The following is a 5,408-nucleotide window of genomic DNA, read 5'->3' as shown; positions in this document are numbered from 1 at the left end:
TACGCTAGAGAAAGTCAAACAGGAAGCTGTTTGCCAACCCAGATTAAGAAAAACAATACATTGAGCATGTTCAGTTTTGCATGTTAAATTCCATTAAGTCTACAGTATCATCGCAGGAATGAAATGGAGTTTGCTGCTAAGAATGTTAAGTTACAAGAAAGGAGATTCCATCTAAAACACCAGGAAGAACTTTCTTACTTTCTATTTATTTATATATAATTTTTATTTTACTTTCTTGGGCTCCATGATCACTGCAGATGGTGACAGCAGCCACGAAATTAAAAGACGCCTGCTCCTTGGGAGAAAAGCAGTGACAAACCTAGACAGCATCTTAAAAAGCAGAGACATCACCTTGCCAACAAAGGTCCGTGTAGTTAAGGCTGTGGTTTTCCCAGTAGTGATGTATGGAAGTGAGAGCTGGACCATCAAGAAAGCTGATCGCCAAAGAATGGATGCTTTTGAATTCTGGTGCTGGAGGAGACTCTTGAGAGTCTCATGGACTGCAAGAAGACCAAACCTCCCCATACTGAAGGAAATCAGCCCTGAGTGCTCACTGGAAGGACAGATCCTGAAGCTGAGGCTCCAAGACTTTGGCCATGTCATGAGAAGAGAAGACTCCCTGGAAAAGACCCTGATGTTGGGAAAGATGGAGGGTGCAAGGAGAAGGGGACAATGGAGGACGAGATGGTGGGACAGTGTTCTCGAAGCTGCCAGCATGAGTTTGACCAAACTACGGGAGGCAGTGGAAGACAGGAGTGCCTGGCATGCTCTGGTCCAGGGGGTCATGAAGACTCAGACACAACTAAACGACTCAACAACAACAACAAATTTTTATTTATTTTCCATTTAATTATATATATTCACATCATCATTATCCACTTTACCTCCCTGGCACTCTAGATCAGGCTTCCTCAACCTCAGCCCTGCAGATATTTTGAGACTATAATTCCCATCATCCCTGGCCCCTGGTCCTGCTAGCTTGGGATTGTGGGAGTTGTAGGCCAAAAATATCTGGAGGGCCGAGGTTGAGGAAGCCTGATCTAGAGCCCACCGACTGCCTTCCTTCCCTCCCGCCTCACGGCTTTCCAAATGAACCTTTATATCATTGTATTTTGTGTGTTTTCCGCTTCTAATTGCACTCATTACAAAATGACTCAAAATTTCAATAAACATAGAAAGGTAGAAAATTTCCCATTACAAGTCCGCAGCCATCCTTGCTAGTGATGTTAATTGCTTACAATAAGCTTTCAAATATCTTATAAATTTACTCGAGTCTTTTGGGAATATTTGATCATTGCTGGTTTCGGATTTTTCCTGTCAAATTTGCCAGTTCTGCAAAGTCCATCATCTTCATCTGCCACTCTTCTTTCTTTGGTACTTCTCCTTGTTTCCATTTTTGGGCTAAAATAATTCTTGCCGCAGTTGTTGCACACATAAACAGTCTTTTATCTTCCCTTGATATCTCTGCACTAAACACCAGACATCAGACAGTAATGGCTGGTAAACATTGATCACCCTCTCCTTGAAGTCCTGAATTTCTCCAATCCTCTTTTAAAAGCCGTCCAAATTGGTCACCATTCCTCCTGTGGCAGGGAGTTCCGCAGGTTAACGATCATCACCACAAAAGCGCAAGTACATCACATTTAACATGTGGCTCATCCCTTTTAAATGTTTCTGAATGGGGACCTGGGAAAACTTGCTGGAGGAAGGTGGGGGGTCAGAACACCTGTTAAAAACCCCTCTCCCCATTTAACCCTTGGAGTACAGACAGGTTTGTTATGGTTTTACAAAGCGATTTCGCACAGTTAAGAAAATAAAGCAGCAAAGATATTACGGTCAGATATGGCATGGCCTGGTGGTCAGAGTGTTGGACTTAGCAGGGGTCCAGTCCACTGTTCCTCAGACGTTGTTGGGGGGGGCAGACTATATTTTGGGAAGAAAAAAAATGAATGAATCCCTATGCCCCGCAAATAACCCAGAGATGCATTTTAAAATAAAAGCACACATTCTGCTCATGTAAAAACACCAGGCAGGCCCCACAAATAACCCAGAGATGCATTTTAAATAAAAGGACGCAATCTACTCATGTAAAAACACGCTGATTCCTGGACCATCTGCGGGCCAGATTGAGAAGGCGATTGAGCCGAATCCGGCCCCCGGGCCTTAGTTTACCTACCCATGACTTACATCCTAGGAGCCTACACAACACAAAACACTACTGCTATATGTAGGTTTTATTTATTTTGGAAATGTACATCCAGTTTCGCCCCCCTTTAAATTGTTTTGGGGCCCCCAAGAGAGTGGGGCCCTGAGCTATAGCTTGTTTAGCTTATACAGTGGTACCTCTGTTTATGTACTTAATTTGTTCCAGAGGTCCGTTCTTAACCTGAAACTGTTCTTAACCTGGAGCACCACTTTAGCTAATGGGGTTTCCTGCAGCCGCCGCGCGGCCGGAGCACGATTTCTGTTCTTATCCTGAAGCAAAGTTCTTAACCCGAGGTACTATTTCTGGGTTAGCAGAGTCTAAAACCTGAAGCGTCTGTAACCCGAGGTACCACTGTACATAAATCCAGCATTGGTTATACCCCACCCCTCGGACGTTTGCTGGTTTATACGATTTCCCCGCCTGCTTGGCGTGACCTGCTGCCAGTTTCGCCTGGGGCATAAATTCAGCCATAAGTGACTTTGGATATCTAGAAGCTTACTAGAGAGTCAGAGAGGGCGTGCCTCTGAGCAGAGATGATGATGATGTTTTGCAGCGCCTCTTCTGCTCCTGGCCTGAGATGCAGGGAGCGGCAGGAAGGTTTGCCCATATACAGGCAAGACTGGGCAAGGAACCAGCAGGTGCTCTCTGTATGTATCGCTGAGAGGCAAAGATTTATGGGCGACAACAACGGCACACAGGATGACCTGGCAGAAAGAGCATGGAAACTTGGGTGTGATTCTGGCGGACCTGTGCGCCTGAAAATCGCTTTTTTATGGGAGAGCGTTCCTGTGGCTAGCAAAGGCGGCTACAAGGAGGCACTGCTAAGTGAGAGGAACTCTGAGCATACGAAGAGGGCCTGTCGCCACCCGTTAACACGCAGAACCTGCTTTTGGGCTTGTGTTTTTGTGTGTGTGTGTGTGTGTGGGGTCCCTTCCAATTCTACGATTCTGTGAAAAAGCCACGGGCAAAAATTGAAAGGTGAAAAGCAAAACCACCAGATGTCAAAGAGAAAAATAACTACCAAACTTTTAGAAGACATCTGAAGGCAGCCCTGTTTAGGGAAGCTTTTAATGTTTAATAGGTTGTTGTATTTTAGTGTTCTGTTGGAAGCCGCCCAGAGTGGCTGGGGTATAAATAAATTATTATTATTATTATTATTATTATTATTATTATTAAAACTAAAATGCAGTTGAAGTCCAAATAAAGAAAGTCAGCGTTATCTGATTGTCAGGTCTCGTTGCAGATTTCCCCAGGCTTGCCTCGAAAACGACGGTTCCGTTGTCTATGTAATAAAAGAATGACAAATCATGCAAAAAGGTCTCTGAAGGCTCTAGCTGAAATCTCAAATTATGCCTCATATTCTCCCTTACAGCTCTGTTCCAGAGCGAGCGGTACCCAACGTCCGGTGTAATATTTTGGATGCTTTCACACTGACTTGCGATTATTATTATTTGAGCTGCCGGCATCATATACAAGACCAGTTCTTTTGACAATTCAGCTTCCTGGGATCATCAAAAATATCCAGTAACGTTAGAGAACCTGCTTTCGGCGACAGCTGACTCAGCCCCAGAATGCATGGTTTTTCTTTTAAAGTAAGTCCGTGTAACCAGTCGAAAGGCTGGTTTCAAATCCGGTCTCGTCGTCGTCATGAGCTGACAAGAATGTCCTTATAAACGTGACTCACTGCCTCCCTGCTGTTGTCCAAAGTGCTTCCCCACACGGTTCTCGTGAAAGCACAACCACAACCGACTGTTTTGTGTTAAGCAAGCCAGAAGCACCTGTAGGGAAACACACTCTGTGCATGCTCAGATGCACACTCTGTTCTCATTATACACCCAGTCAGATGGGTAGGGTACAAATAATAAATTACTATTATTACCACACGCTGCAAGTTCCCTTGTTAAGACTGGGCGTCAAAGGGCGATTGAGGGCAAAGCTTATCGTATACATATATGAATGCTTTATTTGGTTTCAAGATTCAAAATCACATTTTAACACTCCGTAATTATCATCCTATTCTACAATACTAATGATTTCCGGTTCACCCATCCTTGATGTTTGGGTCTGTGGACGGGATGGGTAGGCAACCTAAGGCCTGTGGGCCGGATGCGACCCAATCGCCTTCTCAATCCGGCCCGCGGACAGTCCTGGAATCAGCGTGTTTTTACATGAGTAGAATGTGTCCTTTTATTTAAAAAGCATCTCTGGGTTATTTGTGGGGCATAGGAATTTGTTCATTTCCCCACCAAAAATATAGTCCGGCCCCCCACAAGGTCTGGTGGACCGGCCCATGGCTGAAAAAGGTTCCTGACCCCTGGTCTAAGGGATGGGCTTCTGGGGGTCCACGAACCCCCTGAAAACGATTATTTTCCATCAACTTCCTGTCACCTTGGAAAATTGGCATTGCAGAAAAACAGTCCTGAGGAGGGGTCTGCATGGAGCTTCCATGGAGTCTCCCAGGTCCAAGTCTGACCCACTAACCACTACACCACACTGCCTTTCTTCTATCACACAGCAAGAGGTCGTGTCTTCTGTTTTTCTGGGCCAAAGAAGTTCTCACTGACAGACCTTTCTTACTGACAACCTCTGTAAGCATTTAAGAATAAATAAACTCCCATGGATGAGAACTGCATCTGCGAGTGATTCTGTTGTTGGCAAGGCTGCTGCTTCACCTGCCGGATTTCTACCTGCGCTGCAACTCAGAAAGTCAAAATAGTGAGCACTTTCCATGTTGCTTTCAGAGCTGATCTTCCTCAGGGCTGCACATCCGAATGTCTATTTGAGGAGGTGGGTGGGTGGGGAGAAGCTGCATTGGCGGCAACGACGACGTGGTGACTTTACCTGACGGATTTCTGCCTGCGCTCCAACTCAGGCAGGTGAGAGAGAGAAAGAGACTGGATGCAAACCAACCTTTAAAATGACTTATGAATTGAAAGTGGTGACTCGACATGTACTTTTGTTTGCTTGTCTTGTTTTGTTGCACAAGACAACAAAAACTAATTTTTTTTCAGGAAGGAAAAAGTCTCTCTCTCTCTCTCGGTCTGTCTCTCTCTCCAGGAAATGGGCGAGGGTGGCCTTGGGTGTCGGTTTCTGTGGACACCCCTCCCCCTCCCTTGATGTCACGCGCCCCTCCCCCACCCGGAGGAGGGGGAGGGGGAGGGGAGAGGAGGTGGCGGCTAGGGCATAAATACAGGTGCGCTCA

Source organism: Podarcis cretensis (assembly GCF_951804945.1).
Source record: "Podarcis cretensis genome assembly, chromosome: 13".
NCBI lineage: Eukaryota > Metazoa > Chordata > Lepidosauria > Squamata > Lacertidae > Podarcis > Podarcis cretensis.
The sequence above is the reverse complement of the archived record's forward strand: the minus strand, read 5'-3'. Positions refer to the sequence as shown.